This window comes from Zonotrichia leucophrys, chromosome 6, assembly GCF_028769735.1.
Source record: "Zonotrichia leucophrys gambelii isolate GWCS_2022_RI chromosome 6, RI_Zleu_2.0, whole genome shotgun sequence".
Taxonomy (NCBI): domain Eukaryota; kingdom Metazoa; phylum Chordata; class Aves; order Passeriformes; family Passerellidae; genus Zonotrichia; species Zonotrichia leucophrys.
In genome coordinates, this window is record NC_088176.1 from 748232 (window position 1) to 768650 (window position 20419).

Consider the following 20419-nt stretch of genomic DNA (forward strand, 5'->3'; position numbering starts at 1 on the left):
CTCTAATCGTATTACTAATTTTATAACCATATTATTACTATAAAACTTTTAAAATTTGAAGAAAACCCAAGTGATTGGTGTTTTTCACATGCCAGCTGGGAGCAGTGGCACAGTGCTGGGATGCTCAGCAGGGCTGGGCTGGCTCTGAGTGCTCCTGGATTTAGGATGAGCAGGGAGAGCCCCAGTGGGGCTGGGGCAGCTCCTCTCCAGGGACGACCCCACCTGCAGGGGTTTGGGGAGCCAGCCTGGGCTGCAGTGCACACCTTTAATGTATTTATATATTTGTATTCTGGAAGCCTCTGCCTGGAGCAGCCCCATTAAACTGCAGAGAGGTCTCTGCTGCTTTGGCTTTTCTTCTCCCAGCTCCCGAGCTGCACTTTGAACAGACTGACCCAGCAAACAGCCCCTTACCCACCAGGCTCGAGCATGAACTGTTCTCAAAGCGTATTCCATCAAACCTGCGAGATGTGACCCAGAAACCATGACCCCGAGAGAGCATGTGCTGCTTATTTCCCTTCAGTTCCTTCTCTCCATTGCAAAACAGTTTGGTGGCAAATTGCTGGGATGGAACACGGAAGGGCAGGGTTTAAATCCCTTCTGCCTCAGGAGATGGAGCTGAGCACAGCTCCCTCCCTTGGGGCCTGCCTGAGTTCCTGGGGCTGGGACAGGGACCCCCCTCGCCCACCCTGCTGTGGGGAAGGGGCAGAGCCCTGGGCTCAGGAGAGAAGGAGGAGATGGCCCTGGGGTGGGGAGCAGGCACTTTGGGGTTTGGGTATGTGTGACCGTGTTCACAGGGGTCCCAGGGTGAGCGAAGACATGAGGATCTGACTCCATGTTTCACAAGGCTGATTTATTATTTTATGATATATATTACATTAAAACTATACTAAAAGAATAGAAAAAACGGTTCTCATCAGAAGGCTAGCTAAGCTAAGAATAGAAAGAAAAGAATGATGACAAAACTTGTGTTCTGAGTCTGAGCCAGCTGACTGTGATTGGCCATTAATTAGAAACAACCACATGAGACCAATCCCAGATGCACCTGTTGCATTCCACAGCAGCAGATAACCATTGTTTGCATTTTGTTCCTGAGGCCTCCCAGCTTCTCAGGAGGAAAGACCCTAAGGAAAGGATTTTCCATAAGGGATGTCTGTGACAGGTACGTACAAAATGCATTAACAATCCTGATAAAGGATGCTTGGCTGCTGCATTTGCCTTTGGAGGGTGTTCAGAGGTGGCTCCAAATGAGTGAGAATTCAATTTCTGCCATTTCTGGCACCTGCATCCAGTCAGGGCAGCTGGCCCCAGAGCTCCTCTGCCCCTCCTGCCCCCTCCCTGCACCCTCTGGGGTAATAAATCACTCTGGTGTTGCCGACAACTTTTATGGAAAATCCTTTCCTTGGGATTTTTCCTCCTGAGCACCAGCAGCACGTGCAGTCTCCCTGCAGGCAGGTGCTCCCTGCTCTGGTTTCTGTGTGCTTGGTGAGCAGGATTCTGAGCCCAGCCTTGTTCTGTGGAGTGTCCCTGAGGCAGCAGGAGTGCTCCATTCACTCTGGAGAGCTCTGCTGGCTCTCGAGTGTGGGTTTGTGCTGCTGGATGGGATGGCCCTTGCTGGCCCTGGAGGCTTTGTGCTGTGAGTTGTTGGTGCCGTTACATCCCTGCTGCAGCAGGCACCTCCTGCCTGGCTCCTTTGGGGTCTGCGTCCTCTCCCTCGCTGGATTTCCAGGGCAGAAACTCTCCCCATGCACACGAGGGGCTCTGTGCCCCCCAGGGCAGGGAAATGTGTGATTGCAGGGCCCCAGGGGTGGCTCCTCCATCTCCCAGCAGAGAAAACCCCTCCGAAATGCAGTTTGGGCAGGGCTGCGGTGCCTTCAGCTCTGCCCTTGGTGCCACCCTGCTGAAATATAGAGGCCAATAGGAGGTCACTGCCAAATAATGCTCCTGCCGTGGTGGGGAAATAGACCTTTGACTAATGTGGCATTTCTGGGTGCATTTAAGTCGCAGAAAGCTCCCCTTCCTGAAAGGCTGCTCAGGAGAAGTCAAAACACTGTTCCTCTTTCCTGTAAATAAATGCTGTGGGTCTGACAGCCGTCACGGACCTGACTTTAAATTTATTCTTTGTATACACAGTTTATCAAAAGGGCTTAGAAACATCATTTTAAAACAATGCTGTGCTGCTCTCTGAAAACACAACGTGTAAATAATATTTCCTCAAGCATTCCATTTATACTTTGGCTTTTGGATGCAGCCTTTGGAAACCGATCTGTGCTGTGACATGAATCCATCAGACTGACCTGAATTACCTTTAAATTACCTTTCTGAGCAGAGCCTTTCCTGGTCTGGGGATACAGGCGGGGTTTTGGTGTGGGGGGAGCGAGGCTGTGCCCCCTGTGAGGGGCCTGGTGCCCACCCTGGGGATGTCACAGCCCTGGGCAGGTGGCACTGGGGACACGGGCAGGGCTGGGATGGCATGGATGGGATGGCATGGATGGGCTGGGATGGCATGGATAGGATGGCATGGATGGGCTCAGGGCTCTGAGAGGCTTTTCCAGACAGTTCTGTTGTTCCCTGGGACTCTGCCCTGTGATGGTGTTCACAGGGTCCCAGGATGAGGGAAGAGACGAGGATCTGACTCCATGTTTCACAAGGCTGATTTATTATTTTATGATATATATTACATTAAAACCATACTAAAAGAATAGAAGAGAGGATTTCATCAGAAGGCTGGCTAAGAATAGAAAAAGAAAGAATGAATAACAAAATCTTGTGTCTCAGACAGAGTCTGAGCCAGCTGACTGCGATCGGCCATTAATTAGAAACAACTCCTTGAGACTAATCATAGATTTACTTATTGCATTCCACAGCGGCAGATAACCATTGTTTACATTTTGTTCCTGAGGCCTCCCAGCTTCTCAGGAGGAAAAATCCTAAGGAAAGGATTTTTTATGAAAAGATGTCTGTGACACTGCAGCTTGATTTGTTTAGGTTAATTGTTGCTGGCCATGTGCTGAAGGTCTGTGCTCAATATTGCCCTGGCTCCCAAACCCTGGCAGGATCCCTGTCCAGTGTGCCACAGGACTCTGGAAAATCTCCTGAGCTGAGCAGCCCCTGCCCTGCTCACACCTCTCCCTGAACGTCCTGGTGTTTGTTTAACTCCCTTTAGGGCCAGGATCTCTGTTTGGGGCTCACTGTCCCTGTGTGCCAGGTTTTGGCACTCTGACTGTGGTTCAGGTGCCCTTAGGGCCAGGATCTCTGTTTGGGGCTCACTGTCCTGTCCCACTCAGGGCTGGGCTGTGCAGTCACCTTCTCCTGCCCTCCCACCTGGCTGCACTCACCTGGCTGTACCTTCAGTGTTGTTCTTGCCTGCAGGGCAAGCAGGGACCGGGCTTCAGCTCCTCCTCAAGGCCGATTTTTCAGCCACTCAAGCTCAACCTCCATCCCATAGAACCACGATTACTCTTGGCTTGGCACGCCCCATCTATTTGCTTAATGAGAAAATAATTTCCTGCTATTTAAAACCGCCTTCTCCTTTGCTCCCTTTCCTTCCTGAGGGGATTTAACAGGTTTCCATGTGGCCTGCAGGGTCTGGGGTGCTGTGGTGGAGTGGGAAGTGATGGTGTTGAAGATGATGCATTTGTTTGATAGCGAGAGGTGAAAACATGTAAATTATAAGTTGATAAAAATATCAAAAGCTGGCACCACTTGGAGTAAGCAAATGCTGACATAAATGGCACTTTAACCTCTGAAATAGGGTGATTGCCAGCAGTGGAATTGAATGCTATTGTACCCCTTGGAAAGGAAACTCTGGGAGTGAGGGGGGATCTCCCAGGTGTACTGAAAGCCAGTGGTTTTATCAACATTGACCTGGATTCTGCTCTGGGCTGCTCCCTTGGGATTTCCCAGGTATTTGGTTGTTAATTGCTGCCCCAGATGTGCAGGGTGTCTCTGTTCCGGCCCATGTGAATGAAGAACGAGTCTGGGCTCTTCACTTTTCGCTCTTGAGGTTGTTTATCAATTCTTATCTATAAAATTTTCTTTCTGCCCAGCCCAGATCTGCTCAGCAGGGCAGCCACAGGCACTCTGTGTTGTCCTTTTATACTACAAACTACCTATAACATATTTACACTTCATTCCCAATACCCATCACCTGTGTTAGACAGTGCACTTCTACTCTAAACCAATCCCAAAGTGCCAACATCACTGCAGAAAATGGAGAACAAGAAGAAGAAAGGCTGGACATACCCAAGTTCCTTCATCTTGTCCCCATAACCCCCATAGCAGAAATCCCAAAATCTCCATTTTCACCCAGTGCATATTTTATTATTACACCATTCAAACCTGTGTGACTTTCAGGTCCCCATACAAAGCTGGTAACTTGCTCCAGGGGTCACAATCACATCCCCAGGTGCTCTGGGCTGTGTGCCAGGGTCTCTGAGCCCCCTGGCATCTCTGGACACCCAGAGGGATGCACTGAGTCCCGACAGGGATTGCCTTTTCTTGCTGTGAGAAGCAGCAGCGGCAGCTCCAGGGCTTTGGCTGGTGGGAATGAGCTGTCCTTGTGTGTACCCGGGCTGGGTTTTATTCAAACTGCTCCAAATGCCCTCAGCCTGGGTTTGGGGGCTCTCCTGAGTGTCCCTGCCCAGCCTGGGTGACAGGGGGTGCTGGCCCTGCCCTGGTGGCAGTGCTGTGTCGCTGGTGTCACACAGGTGGGGTGGCAGTGCTGTGTCACCCGGGGGTGTCCCTGCCAGCCTGGGTGCCCCCCTCTCTGCTCTGGCCTGGCTCTGTAATTCCCTGCTTTGTGGTTTAGAGTTCTGGGACCTGCTCTCTGTTATTTTTACCACAATGCCCTGTAGGGGGGTACAAAATAAGAAAATAAAGATGGTGCAGAAAGTAATCTCACCCCTAAGGAGCTGCAGCTGGGCCAATTATCAAAGATTAGGAACAGGCCTGACTTTACCAGGCCACAGCTGTAAGCAATGAGAAGAAGATGCTATAGAAGAGTGGGGTGGTGTTGAGAGGGGAACTGGGGTTAGTGGCTGCTGTGTGAAGGAGAAAGAGTCCGTGCTTGGGGAGCTGCCCATGAGAAGCACCAAGCAGGTATGAAACCTTTGTGATAAGGAGACAGCAGCATGGAACCCCTGCAATAAGATGCCAGCAATGCCCAGGATTTGGAGGTCAGAATGTGTCTGCAGTGCTGGGGCAGGGATGGGCCCCGTGGCCTGAGGGCTTTTCCAGCCCCTGGGTCCCTGCTCTGTGATGCTCCCCAGCTCTTGGAGCGGGTTTGGCTCCTTTTCCCCTGGAGCCCCAGGCTGAGGCTGCCCTGGCCCCTCACCTGCACCCAGGGCTGAGCCCGTCTGGGCACTCAGGGCCCTCTGGGGGTTGTGAGGGGCAGGAGCTCCCCCAGCTCCATCATTTCCTATCCATCTCCTCCCTGGATGCAGTGAGCCCTGGATGCTGTGGGGTGACCCCATCTGGGGGCTCTGGGGACCCCCCTACCCACAGCAGGGCTGTGTGCTGCTGCTGTCCCTGAATTACAAACCAAACCCTTCCCCAGAGGTGCTCTGTGCTTCTCTCCAGCATTATTAACTCGCCCTCACTCTCTGTTGTGGGTGCATCACACAGAAAATGCAGAATTGGCTCCTGGGCAGCTCCTTGATGTAGGCAAGCCTTGAACATGTGCTGCCTCGTTATCCACGTTGGGGATCATCTGAAATTCCTCCTGAATCCCAAATTCACCCAGAAATTCGGTGTAATCCCAAGTGCTGGTTATCTGAATCCTTCAGACATCCCTCGAGTCACACAGCTAATCAGGATCATTGGGATGCAGCCTTTAAGCATCCTAATTTATTCAGTCAGGAAAAGTATCACTAAAGAATAAACCCCATTGCGTGGCAAATCAGCTGGATCCTTTTAGTAGGGTTTAACATTCTCATTTTCTCTCTTTTAGCATTTTCCATTAGGATCAGTGCAGAGGATTTGACTGGAGCACTCGTGGACACCTCTTTGGCAAGGAGTGGCAAAGTCAAATCCGCTGCTTCCCAAACCTGCTCCACAATTAAATTTCCCAGCAGCCCTATTGGTTCTGAGCAGGGTTTTGTTTTTGGAGCTGGTGGGTATTAGCAGCAGGCAGGATCCAGAGCTGAGCCCTGCTGACTGACAGTTCATTTCACACTTTGCTGCAGCTCCGTGTGCATCTGCCAGGGCTGCAGGGTGGGGGCAGCTCCCCACAGCCCCAGCACCCGCAGGGGTGAATTCCTGGCCTGGCACCGTCCCTGGGGGAGCCCCAGAGCTGCTCCCACTGAGGGAACACCTGGGCAGGTGTGCTCCCTGTGCTGGGGAGGAGCAGCAGGGTGGGGGCTCAGCTCTGCTGTCCTGGGGTTTGTGTTTGCCATGGGGCTGGACACCTGCTGGCCTTGGTGCCTCAGCCTGGGACACCTGGGGGTGCTCACCTGGGCAGGAGCAGCTCCAGGGAGAGCTCAGAGCTGTTCCAGGGCCTGAAGGGGCTCCAGAAGAGCTGCAGAGGGACTGGGGACAGGGATGGAGGGACAGGACACAGGGAATGGCTCCCAGTGCCAGAGGGCAGGGCTGGACGGGATATTGGGAATTGTTCTCTGGCAGGGTGGGCAGCCCTGGCACAGGTGCCCAGAGCAGCTGTGGCTGCCCCTGGATCCCTGGCAGTGCCCAAGGCCAGGCTGGACACTGGGGCTGGAGCACCTGGGACAGTGGGAGGTGTCCCTGGGACAGTGGGATTTGGGGTCCCAGAGCCCCCCACCCTGTGGCTCAGAGCTGTTTCCATCCCCAGCCCTTCCAGCCCGTGGCTCTGCTCTTTGCCTGCCAGGCCCTGTGGTGACAGCTCTGCCTTTCATTTTTTCTGTTTAACACTTTCTGGTAAAACATTCTCAGCTCTCATTAATGTGATCTCCCTCTCCCTCCTGCCTCATCTGTGACAGAGCTGTGTGTGAGCAGCTGCTTTGGGCAGGGTACAGATGTGCAGTTTAAGAGGGGGTTATTGCCTCAGACCAAGTGATGTGAGGATGTGGGCTTGCTTCTCTTTTACTGCCTCCTTTCCCTGTCTCGTTATTTTTGTGAGAGGACCCCACTGCTCTGTGGGTTTTTGCTCACCGTGGTGCTGCTGTAAAGCTGCTGCAGGCTCAGGTTCTGTCCCCTGTGGCAGGCTCAGGGTTTGTCCCTGCACACCTGAGCAGGCTCTGTGCCTCACCTGTGCAGGGTTTGTTCCTGCACACCCCAAGCAGGCTCTGTGCCTCACCTGTGCAGGGTTTGTGCCCTGCACACCTGGGCAGGCTCTGTGCCTCACCTGTGCAGGGTTTGTTCCTGCACACCTGGGCAGGCTCTGTGCCTCACTCTTGTTGCCAAGCGGTTTGTCCCTGCAGTCACACCTGGGCAGGCTCTGTGCCTCACCTGTGCAGGGTTTGTGCCCTGCACCCCGGCAGCTCTGTGCCTCACCTGTGCAGGGTTTGTGCCCTGCACACCTGGGCAGGCTCTGTGCCTCACCTGTGCAGGGTTTGTTCCTGCACACCTGGGCAGGCTCTGTGCCTCACCTGTGCAGGGTTTGTGCCCTGCACACCTGGGCAGGCTCTGTGCCTCACCTGTGCAGGGTTTGTGCCCTGCACACCTGGGCAGGCTCTGTGCCTCACCTGTGCAGGGTTTGTTCCTGCACACCCCAAGCAGGCTCTGTGCCTCACCTGGGCACACGTGCAGCTCAGTGGCAGGCTCAGCACGGCTGCACGGGCACAGTGCTCTCTCCAGCACGTCATCTAATCCAATTTCTCGTCTGTGTGTTTGAGAGGCAGTGATGGGAAGCAAAGAGCTGCAGATTGGAATAACTCACAGGCATCAGAGCACAGGAGTGCGTGGGGAAGGGGGAGGACTTGCCCAGCTGTATTTTGCTGTCGTTTCTCTAATGATAACACTTAAATGGGCCCATTATCCATTCTGCAACGCAATTGTGGCGATGTACAATTTCCTGCGCCGCGCTGAGCGAGGGACTTGACCTATTTAAATCTCAGAAGGAGAGAAGGAAAATGATGGAGTGTCGTTGCCTGCACCTGGAACTTGCAGGCTTGCAGAAACTGCTCCTGGCTGGGGCTGCTCCCCAGGGCTGGCACAGGGACCTGGGCTCACCTTGTCCCTGCCATGGGGAGCTCTGGGAGCCAAAGCCCTTGGGCTCTGCAGCTCCCCCATCTGCTGCCAGCTGCTCAGGGGAGAATCCTGGAGAGCCCCAGAGCTGTATTTGGGTAAATTGGAGCTGCAATGGGATGGGGCAGGAAAGGAGGGATCCATGGGATATTGATGGGATATTGGGAATTGTTCCCTGGCACAGGTGCCCAGAGCAGCTGTGGCTGCCCCTGGATCCCTGGCAGTGCCCAAGGCCAGGCTGGACACTGGGGCTGGAGCACCTGGGACAGGGGGAGGTGTCCCTGCCATGCTGGGGTGGCACTGGGGGGGATTTGGGGTCCTTTCCCACCCAAAGCATTTGGGATTCTGCAGCTGTGGGACATTCACAGGAGGATGCTCAAAGCAGTAGCTCTGTCCCAGGAGGGGCAAAGCTGCTGCCCCAGCAAAGGAAGGGTCCTGCTGGATTGTGGAGGTGTTGGAGGGGGTTTGTGAGGTTGTTTTGGAGGAAAAAAAAGGAGAAAAAAGTGATTTTTAATGAAGATAGTATTCCATTATTAATTTTTGAGTTCCTGAGCAGAAAAGTCCCATATTGCATAACTCTGTTTGGCTCCAGCTGTAAGAGCAGCATGGGAAGGTGGCAAAGCTTTGATTTGTGTGTTATATCTGTGGCCTGGGTTCACTTTAGCCTGCGTTCTAAGGGGAGATCACACAGAGCCTGAGCACTCACCAGGACACTGGCACGGGGAGCTGGGGAGGTGTAAGTGAACATTTGTGTGCTGAGATAATCACATATGGGTGGGGACTCTGCTGCAGGATGACATGAGGGAGAATTTTGAAATCACATGTGTGTTAACAGATGGTCCAACCTGACACCAAATGTGGATTTCTTAGAGCAGAAACCAACAAGAACAATTTAAAAATAATGGGCGTGTGAAATAATGAGGAAAACGACCCCATCCTTTATATAAATTATAAATTACCTAGCTGCAAGGAATTAGCCCGTTGTGGGGTGCTGTGACTGCAGGAGCTGCACAGGCTGGTCCCAAGGGTGTCAGTGCCTCTGCTGGGCAGGACAGCAGGCAGGAGGGCTCTGTGTGCCTGAAATGGCTTTGGCAGGGCTGGGTGAGATAACTGAGCTGGGCTGTGCCTGTGAGAGCAGGGAAAACCTTATCCCTGGGCTGGGCCACTGCTGTCACCTCTGGCCACTGCTGTCACCTCTGGTCACTGCTGTCACCAGCCAGGCTCAGCCCAAGGGAGGGAAGGGGAGGCTCCCCTTTGGAATTTCAGGGTGTTTGCCTTGAAAAGGACCTCAGAGCTGGGAGCAAAGAGAGCCTTATCCCTAAACTGGGGCAGGGCTGCCTGGGGCACTGTCACTGCTGGCCACTGCTGTCACTGCTGGACACTGCTGGCCACTGCTGTCACTGCTGGCCACTGCTGTCACCAGCCCAGCTCACCCCAGGGTAGGGAAGGGGAGGAAAGGAAGGCTCCCCTTTGGAATCCCAGGGTGTTGGGAAGGGACCTCAGAGGTGGGAGCAGAGAGAGCCCTGTCCCTGGGCTGGGGCACTGTCACTGCTGTCACCGCTGGACACTGCTGCCACCAGCCAGGCTCAGCCAAGGAAAGGGGAAGGAAGGGGAGGCTCCCCTTTGGAACCCCAGGGTGTTTGCCTTGAAAAGAAGCTCAGAGGCCACTGCAGGGACGCCTTCTGCAGCCCAGGTCCTGCTCCTGGCGCCACAGAGATCTTTCCCCATCTCCCACCCCATTTCAGGAGGAGCTGGAGCAGCCGGGTCCCTCTGAGCCATGCTGGTGTCACTGTTTGTCACAGCTCTGCCATGCCCCAGCTCCCTGGCTGGAGCTGGCATCTCTGCCCCGCACCTGGGCAGCGTGCCAGTGCCACAATTGGAATTTTCAAGTGTTTTATTTTCCCCTAGCCTGGAAGCACAGAGATTAGTGCACAACGTTCGCGGTGCGTGGCGGCGTCTCCTGCTCTGGAAATGCAGAACAAACCTGCTTTAAACCCAGCAAACACCAGCTGAAGGCTCGCATGGTTACACAGCCTAATTATAAACATTCTGCACATTCCAAAAGCACAGCGCAGTAAATAAATGCATCACCCAGCTGAAGAATGCATCCCTCAGTGTCAGACAGCGAGCACTTTGGAAAGTAATTAAAAGCAAACTATCCATTGGAGTTCTGCAATTTAGCAGAAGTTTAGATTTCACTTCAGAAACTGGGATGGAGTGGAGGGGAGCCCCCCCTGCAAACAATAGCCATGAATATTCATGTCTCTGGAGCTGGGAAATGAGTGGTTTCTGTGAGGAGAGAACAAAGTGGGGATTTTTCTGGGTATCTTTGAAGGGGAAAGGCTGTGTGCACTATAGAAATAATTGTGCTGTGTGACCGTGTTCACAGGGGTCTGAGGGTGAGGGGAGAGACGAGGATCTGACTCCATGTTTCACAAGGCTGATTTATTATTTTATGATATATATTACATTAAAACTATACTAAAAGAATAGAAGAAAGGATTTCATCAGAAGGCTGGCTAAGAATAGAATAGCAAAGAATGATAACAAAGGTTTGTGGCTCAGGCTCTCTGTCCGAGCCAGCTGGCTGTGATTGGCCATTAATTAGAAACAACCACATGAGACCAATCCCAGATGCACCTGTTGCATTCCACAGCAGCAGATAACCATTGTTTGCATTTTGTTCCTGAGGCCTCCCAGCTTCTCAGGAGGAAAAATCCCAAGGAAAGGATTTTCCATGAAATGTGTCTGTGACAGTGTTGTTGTTGTCACAGTTTGTGGCTCAGGGCAGGGGCTGGGCTGCTCTCCCTGAGGCTGGGGAGCTCTTGGATCCATTCATTCATGAGGAGCAGCGTGGCAGCTCCTGCTCTGCTCTGAGCACCTCCCGTCCCTCTGAGTGGTCCTTGATGCTGCAGGTGTTCCTGAAATAGCCCATGTTGTCCCTGGGAGACTGATAGGAGAGGATAAAATCCATTTATTTACAGGCTCTCCAGCTCTGCTGTCAGTGCAGCGTGCTGCAGCACCGGGGCACCCTCCTGGCTGTGCCCATCCCTGCGCTGTGGCTGTGAGTTACTGAGAGCTGCTGGGTCAGCACAGTGACATGTGGCACGTCCTGCCCCTCCTGGGGTGGGGCTGCACACACAGGGCTGCTCAGGTTTGGCTTTTCTGTGTTTCCCATTCTGTGCTGCTTTAGTGTGTGGGTCTGGGCTCACATCAGGGATGCTGAGCTCTGTGCACAGAGCAGGGAGACAAAACAATTCCTGCTCCAGCTGGGCACCAAGGACAAATGATCCCAATCCCAGCCCAGGAGCACAAACCCCGTGGGCTGGAGAGAGAAAAACAAGCAGGGTGGGACTGCCTGGGCTAAAGCTGGGATGGGACAATGAACTGCAAGGTGCAAATGGAGCAGAACTGATCCCAGGGACAGAGCCCGTGCCCCTCGTGCATTTTGGGGCCATTTTGGTTCATCTTGGGTGCAGCCCTGGCTGGGCTCTGGTGCTGCCCAAGGTGCATCCATGGAGCACGCTGGTCACTGGCACAGGAGGTCAGTGCTGGCTCCAGGTGCTCCCTGCCTGTGTTCTGTTCCTGCCAGCCCTTCCCAGCGGCAGGGTTGGCATGGCAGCAAAACCACCCCAAATCTGCCTCTAACAGCACAGAAATACCAAGCACTGCATACGGGGATGAGCACTTAATTAAAATTACAGCCCAAAGCCACCCACCTCCAGACTCTGAGCTCTGCATGCTTCCATTTGTGCCCCACTCCAGAACAGAACGCATTATTTAGCTCAGATGAAGCCTCCTGTCAAAGCAGCTCCTTACCTGCTCCGGGGGAGGCTCACGAGCTCCTCAGCCCTGACCTTTCCTATTTCCCTTTGTTCCTAATGTACTTCTAACAAGTAGATTTTAATTGTTGCCGTTCAAGGTTTGGAGGAGATTTGCAGAGATAAAATTTGAAAGGCTGGGAAATTAGAAGATTTCTCAGAAGAGAAGTATCTCAAAGGTGAGATGCAACCACCAGACTGATTTATTTATTTTTTAAACAGTTTTCTGTCATTCTCCAGCCCATTCCAGGTTAAGCCTGTCAGTGAATTGGCTCAGAGGAACTGACAGGGGCTGGCCTGGGTGCTCCTGGAGGCTCAGGGTGTGCCCTGGTTCCATCACTGAGTGCTTGGGCAGCCAAACCCCATGGGCAGGTGCTGTCCTGAGTGTGACTGTTCCCATCTTCCCACCCTTCCCGTGGCACATCTTGCTCCTGGCACTGGGGCTGGGTGCCCTGAGATGCTTTGGGGTGCCCTGGGGTGTCCTGGGATGCTTTGGGGTGCTCTGGATGCTTGGGGGCCCTGGTGCCTGGATCTTTGGGTGCTTGGATGTTTGGGATGCTCTGGGATGCTTTGGGGTGCTCTGGGGTGCCCTGGGATGCCCTGGGATGCTCTGGGGTGCCCTCGGCTGCTTTGGGGTGCTCTGGGATCTCAGCCCTGGGCTCTGCCTTGGCTGCAGAATTGTCCCAGGATCCCCCAGCCCTGAGAGCAGGACACATTCCCCACACTAAATGTACCAAATAATGCACAGGTTCCCTGACCTGGCTGTGCAATTGCAGAAGAAATTGCAGTAATTACCTCCAAGTGCCACCTGCAACCATGCTGTGCCATGGATTTTCTGGAAGTCAATCTGTATTTCACTTTACAAATACCTTTGAATGTTTTAATTCTCCTCTTCTACAAAAGAGACGTGTGGGCTGACAGAAATTATTCACCATTTGGGACTTCTGTGATGAGGCAAACTATTTAATTTTCCAAGTGTAGATTCGAGGTCTGACTTTGAGGAGCTGAAGTTTTAAATATTACATTATTTCTTTATTTTAAAAGTGCATGCAGGGACAGCACCACGCTGCTGGTGAAAGCCTTCAGGACTTTGTGTGGGGAGAGTCTGCACTTGGCTCCAGGTTATCTTGGAGAAATTAAAACTTCTGAGCTTTCTGCAAGAATCCGGATATAGAGATATTATATATAAATATATGTATAAGTACTGAAATATAGCTATGTCCATCTGAGCTTCCATATCTGGCTGAAAACTCCTCCCAATTGCCCTGGGCTTCCTTTCTCTGCCTTGCAATTCCATCAATCTAACGGAATATACCTGAGGATTAATTCGGGATTTTTTTATGACCTTGGGTTTAATTTTTTTAAACTTTGGGTTTAAAAAACCTTTATGTGTTTTAGGAGGAATTTTTTCCCCATGGAAAGGGGGCTCAGGCCTTGGCAGGGGCTGCCCAGAGCTCTGGGCTGGGCACACGGTGGGCATGGGCACAGCTGGGACTCCAGGGCTGGGAGGGCTTTTCCAGCCTTAAAGGTTCTGGGATTCTGTGTTACAGTTCCATTTCTTTTTTCCTCCAACCCACGGGAATCCTGTAACTCTCAGACCTGCTGGCTGAATCCTGTTGAAATTATGCTTTTATTTTCGAGGAGTTTTGCATTCTGCATCTCATTTTATTGTGAGCATACATCAGCCATTACTGAGCATGACTCCAGAACTAATTTTTCCTCTATTTTCCCAGTTTTTCCTCGCCTTCACGCCGATTGTGCTTTACAGCACACCTCTCTCGCTGCCCTTTCGTTATAATTTTAGGGGATTGTCACATATTTCACACTAACTTTTTGCAGGGTTGCTGGGGAAAGGTTAAGTAGGTTCTTGATTACTCCTGTACTTCTGGGGTTTATGGCCCTGCTGAATTAAGTGCACATGATTTGTGGCATGGCTAGAGCACCAAATGCATACATTGAATTGTTTCTTTACATCTCACCAGAGCTGGCAGTATTCTAGAGGGTAAATATATATGCAAATTAACTATATTGAGGAAACTTCCTACACTTTCCGTTTACAGAGGATGGATTTATTCCTTTGGAAATATATCAGCAAAATAGACCCAAACCTTTCCAGATTGTAAAAACCCTTCCAGAGTTAAAAAACCTTTATGTGTTTTAGGAGGAATTTTTTTGCCAGGGAAGAGGGGCAGCTTTACAGCCATGGCAGAGGATGGTTTTATGTGTGAGTCACTTTTTGTGTTGTCCTGAGCCCAGACACTCACACATGCTCTGATCCCTGCTCTCAGTTCATAGATTTATTAATTATTTATGATGCTCATTGTTACTGTGTGACTTTGTTCCTTGTCTTGCCTAATGTGCCTCGGCATGCCAGAGCTGTATTTTTATAAAAACCCCAAGATTCTAATCAGAAGATACTTAGTGTGCTGTGAAAATTCCGTTCCCAAGACAGAGGGAGTGGGGGGATGCTTTTTCTGGGCTCGCAGGAGTTACAAAGCAGACTGGGTTGGCTCCTTAAGAATGCAAATGATTGCGTGTGAGCAAGATCCGTTGGTACAAAAATAAAATATTCCACATCCTGCTCGGGAAATAATAATCCATATCCAAGCAACACATAGTAGGTGGCTGAACGAGGCCCTGGCCTGAACTTGCTGCAGAGCTGGAGGAGCTGTGTGGTTTGGCACCATGGAAATCCAAGTGGCAGTGGCAGGGCCAGGGCTCCTTGCTGGGGTGGGTGGCTGTGCCCAGCTGCTCTGGCAGCTCCACATTCCAGGCACGATTCCCTGGGAGCTTCCCAGAGCTGCTGTTTGATGGTCTGTGCCTTGGGAGGTGTTTGAGCTGTGCCTCACGTGAAGCGCTCCTCCTCTAACCTGCTCTTGATGTGCTTGATAATCTCCCAATTCCTGATGTATAATAGTGGGGTTTTTAGTTTAAGGGAAACTTTGGTGCTTCTTTAGCTTGGGGAAGTGAAGGAATTGTTCCTTGGCACAGGTGCCCAGAGCAGCTGGGGCTGCCCCTGGATCCCTGGCAGTGCCCAAGGCCAGGCTGGACATTGGGGCTGGAGCACCTGGGACAGTGGGAGGTGTCCCTGCCATGGCTGGGGTGGCACTGGGGGGATTTGGGGTCCTTTCCCACCCAAATCAGTCTGGGATTCCATAACTCTGGTTCCATTATTCTGTGGTTCCCTGAATCTGATCCTAAACCAGCAGAGCCAGACTTTATTCCCATGAGCTTTGAGTCCTACAGAGCTCAATCCCAATATTTTTTACCAGCTGGAGAAAAGTGATGGCAGCAGAGGCGGTGAGCTCTGGGCGTCCCAGCCTTCATGCCAAGGTTCCTTGGGGTTTGCTGGTTCTGTTTTACTCCACTCAGCTCCCATAAATCCCACACCTCCAGGGTGGGGAGCTCTTGGAGAACTGTCCCTCCTGTCCTGAGCTGGCCAGGGGAGCTCTGCTGGGCCACTCTGAACCCTGGGGATGGATGGATGGATGGATGGATGGATGGATGGATGGATGGGGTGGGACAGCTCGGAATTTCCAGCGACCAGCCGAGGCTGAGGACTCAGCCCCTCTCCAGTTCAGGAAGCAAACTGCCATCTCTGTGCATTGTTTTATAAATAAAGCCCTCACAGGAGCGCAGTGAGCCACTCCTTATGTGCTGTTCCTCACACATGGAGCACGGGGGGTTCATTACCATATTTTTGATGACTTGCCGTTGTTCTCTGTTTACTTTTGCCCAAAAATATGCCCTTGCTCTGCTGTAGCAATTTCCAGGTTCCCTAATTTGTTTTGTTTGAAGTGTATTTCTCACAGTCACACACTCCAGCATAACGCTGGCGTGGAGCTTGTTATTTAGCAACTCATTTAAATGAAAATAGACATAATTTAAATAGACGGAAATGTCCTTTAATACTATTTTTAAAGACTAATGGAGGAGCTCTGCGGGCTGGCACGATGTGCTCCAGAATACAAAATAAACAGAGTTGTTCAGATGCATTTAGATGATCCTTCCAGCCCTTCATGGGGTTGTTTCAACTGCACAGTGGTAAGATTTATCAAAGGGATTGGGAATCGCTTTGATACAAAAGAGATATTTATTTCTCTGCGAGCTGGCGTTTCCAGGAGGTGATGGAAGGCTTTTTCCTCTGGTTGAAATATTGCTTCAGAAAATGCCAGTGCTGAGAATCCTGCCTGTGCCTGCAGCCTCTGCTCTTCCATGTACGGCGCCCAAACAATGATGGATTGTTTTAATTGGGGACAGAGCTGCATTTCTCTTTGGGGTGGCTCAGAGGGTGGACACGGCCTCAGGCTGGGCCAGGAGAGGTCTGGGTTGGATATTTGGAATTATTTACCTGTGGGAATGGCTGCCCAGGGCATGGCTGGAGTGCGCTTCCCTGGGGGATTTCACAGCTTTGGGGATGTGGCACTTGGGGACAGGGACAGTGCTGGCCTTGGCAGGGCTGGGAATGGCTGGATTGGGTGGTTGGGAGGGCTTATCCAGCCTCCCATGTGATTCCATGGAACACAGCAGCAGCCAGGGCACTGCCTGTGCTGGGGGATGTTCCCAGGTAACAGCACTGGGCAGCCTTAGGCTGGGTATATATATATAATATATATATATATATCTCTATAACATATATATATATATATTATATATGTATATATAATATATATTATATATATAAAAATATATATAATATATAAAAATATATATAATATATATTTTAGTCAATAATATATAAGATATATATATATTTTACAATTATATATATATAACATATTTAATTTTATATAATTATGCAATAGCTCTGAAAACAGAGCTATTGTATAATTATATATGATTAAATATTTTATATATATAATTGTATATTTGTATGTATTTGTATTGCTTCCTTTTTTCATGTAAGAAATGCTTTTTTTCTTTCTGGATTCAAAGACTAACACAGTAGTACCTGAAGTTCCATGAGTGAGCAGCAGTGTGCTGATGGGTGCATTTATCCTCTCTTCCCTCCCTCTTTTAGCTCTCAGGAGCAAAATGTGGTAAATTGGGGTAAGGAATAAAAAGGTTAAGCGAGGTTTGGGTAAAGTGGAGAAAAGGCTTTGTGAAGTCCAAACCTTCAATTTCCTCCTTTTTGGTGCAATCAGTGTGGCTGGGAGGAGTTCAAGACCTCTGTGCCTGAAAGGGACTTTTAAAAATAATTTTGGAACCATTTTAGGTGAATGTTTGCATTCAAAGAGGAGGTTCCAGTGCTGTGCCATGGCAGGGACACCTCTCACTGTCCCAGGTGCTCCAGCCCCAGTGCCCAGCCTGGCCCTGGGCACTGCCAGGGATCCAGGGGCAGCCACACCTTGTGCTCACCTGTGCCTCTCCAAGGCAAGGAAATCTGTCCCACTCTGCAGACAAGTCGTTTTTAAACCATGGCAGCTGTATAAATTAATTTTTATGACCTGCAGTATTTAATCGTATTAAATAATGACTTTAGGAGCCTGTTCCCTGGTGTAAGAGGATTAGGCTGCTCACACTTTGTTTGTACGGCAGCGTGGAATCAGCTTAACACAAGTTTTATTGAATTTTTTTCCAGCTTGTCTTAGGAGAAGTGGTTAAGCAGAACTCATTGCCAATTAATCTGCTGAGTTAGGGTGGCACTGAGTGCTGCAGGTCTTTGTTGGTCTCCCAGGCTCTGCAGGGCACCCCCTGTGTTCACAGGGGTCTGAGGATGAGGGAAGAGATGTAAATCTGACTCCCTGTTTCACAAGGCTGATTTATTATTTTATTATATATATTGTATTAAAACTATACTAAAAGAATAGAAGAAAGGATTTCATCACAAGGCCAGCTAAGAATAGAATAGCAAAGAATGATAACAAAGGTTTGTGGCTCAGCTCTCTGTCCGAGCCAGCTGACTGTGATTGGCCATGAATTAGAAACAACCACATGAGACCAATCCCAGATGCACCTGTTGCATCCCACAGCAGCAGATAACCATTGTTTGCATTTTGTTCCTGAGGCCTCCCAGCTTCTCAGGAGGAAAAAATCCTAAGGAAAGGATTTTCCATAAAAGATGTGTGTGACAGGTGGGAGCCCTGGATCCCCCCTGGATCCCCAGGTGTGACTGGAACCCCGAATCCCCCCAGGTATGGCTGGATCCCTGGATCCCCCCTGGATCCCAGCTCCTGATGCTCACTCCTGTATTTCCCTCCCTGCTCTCAGCTGCTGCCCTGTGAAACACAAACCGCACTCAGGAGGCGGCACCAAGCCGGTGGGAAAAAAAAGGTTTAAAAAAACCCGCAGGAAAATGGCATAAATTAAGAGGCATTGAGAGCTTCCAGTTCTTTATGCTCGTTGTTAATGTAATTTTTTGCACTTCTTTCTGTCTAAAGAGATTGAAATTTCTACCAGGGTAGTATTGGCATAATATAATGAAATCAAACTCTTTCAACAAACTGTTGCTATAGAGAACTTGAAAGCAGGAAATTAATGTGCTTTGAAGTGTTGTAATTGTGGTTAATAGAGGGGTATGAGGAGGATTAAAAATATATATTTTACTTACTTTACTTTTCCTCACCTGAGTTCAGTTTTGAGGCTAAAAGCACGACATTTAAAATTCTCTTAATGTCTCCCAAATTCAACCGCTCCTCTTTGTATTTCTGGATCACACTCAAGTTTGCTTAATTAGGAATAGAAATAGGGCTGGAAAATGGAAGAGGCAGCAGCGTGAAAAAATTAACTTTTTGCAGGTTGCAGCAGTGCTGTTTGTTCTCCCTGAAGCTCGGGTTTTAGGGAGCCTGGGATATTTTGGAGATTATTAGCATGGAGAGCTTTGCTCATCAAAGGTATGTTTGGATTGAATATTTAGAAATACTGGTCTGTGTAAATAAATAAAAATCAAAATGCAGTTCCCAGCTCAAAGTGTGGAATTATTCCCAGCTCAAAGCGTGGGGTATTCCCAGCTCAAAACATGGAATAATTCCCAGCTCAAAGTGTAGAATAATGCCCAGCTCAAAGCATGGAATTATTCCCAGCTCCAAGTGTAGAATGCTCCTAGCTCAATACATGGCATCATTCCTAGCTCAAAATGTGCAATGTTCCCAGCTGACAGTGTGGGATATTCCCAGCTCAAGTGTGGAATTATTCTAGCTCAAAGTGTAGAATATTCCCAGCTCAAAATGTGGAATTATTCCCAGCTCAAAGTGTGCAACATTCCCAGCTCTCAAGATGTGCAGTGTTCCCAGCTCAAAACATGGAATTATTCCCAGCTCAAAGTGTGGAATTATTCCAGCTCAAAGCATGCAATATTCCCAGCTCAAGACGTGCAATGTTCCCAGCTCAAAGTGTGGGATATTCCTGGCTCAAAGCAGGAATTTATTCCCAGCTCAGAGTGTGGAATTATTCCAGCTCAAGATGTGCGGTGTTCCCAGCTCAAAGTGTGCAATGCTCCCAGCTCAAAATGTGGGATATTCCCACCTCAAAGCGTGGAATTATTCCAGCTCAAGATGTGCAATATTCCCAGCTCAAAGCATATAATATTCCCAGCTCAAAGCATGGATTTATTCCCAGCTCAAGGCATGCAATATTCCCAGCTCAAGGCATGCAATATTCCCAGCTCAAGGCATGCACTGTTCCCAGCTCAAGGCATGGATTTATTCCCAGCTGAAAGCATGCAATATTCCCAGCTCAAGGTATGCAATATTCCCAGCTCAAAGCATGCAATATTCCCAGCCCAAGATGTGCAATATTCCCAGCTCAAAGCATGCAATATTCCCAGCTCAAGGCGTGGATTTATTCCCAGCTCAAGGCATGGATTTGTTCCCAGCTCAAAGCATGCAATATTCCCAGCTCAAAGCATGCAATATTCCCAGCTCAAGGTATGGATTTATTCCCAGCCCAAGGCATGGATTTATTCCCAGCTCAAGGCATGCAATATTCCCAGCTGAAAGCATGCAATATTCCCAGCCCAAGGCATGGATTTATTCCCAGCCCAAGGCATGGATTTGTTCCCAGCTCAAAGCATGCAATATTCCCAGCTCAAGGCATGGATTTGTTCCCAGCTCAAAGCATGCAATATTCCCAGCCCAAGACGAGCAGAGTTCCCAGCACAGGGTGCCCAGGGAGCAGCAGGCTGGGGAGTTTTGGAAGCTGCAGATCCGTGGGGCTGGGCTGAGCCTGGCGCCAGGGCAGGGCTGGGCGAGCCCAGGGATGCAATAACCACGGCTGCTGCTGCTCACACACAGCCTGAGTGCATTAAACAGGAAATGGGAGATGGCAGGGAGCAGCCAGATGCCCGTTTTTTTTAATGTTCCTCCCATGCTGTTTTGTGGATTTGTCAATTTATTGGCCATTCCATCCAGCCCCTGCTGGAGCACTTGCTGCCGAATCAATGTAAAGATAATTTTAGTTTGCTTGCATGTAAAATTTATTCAAATATTGATAGTTCTCCTCAC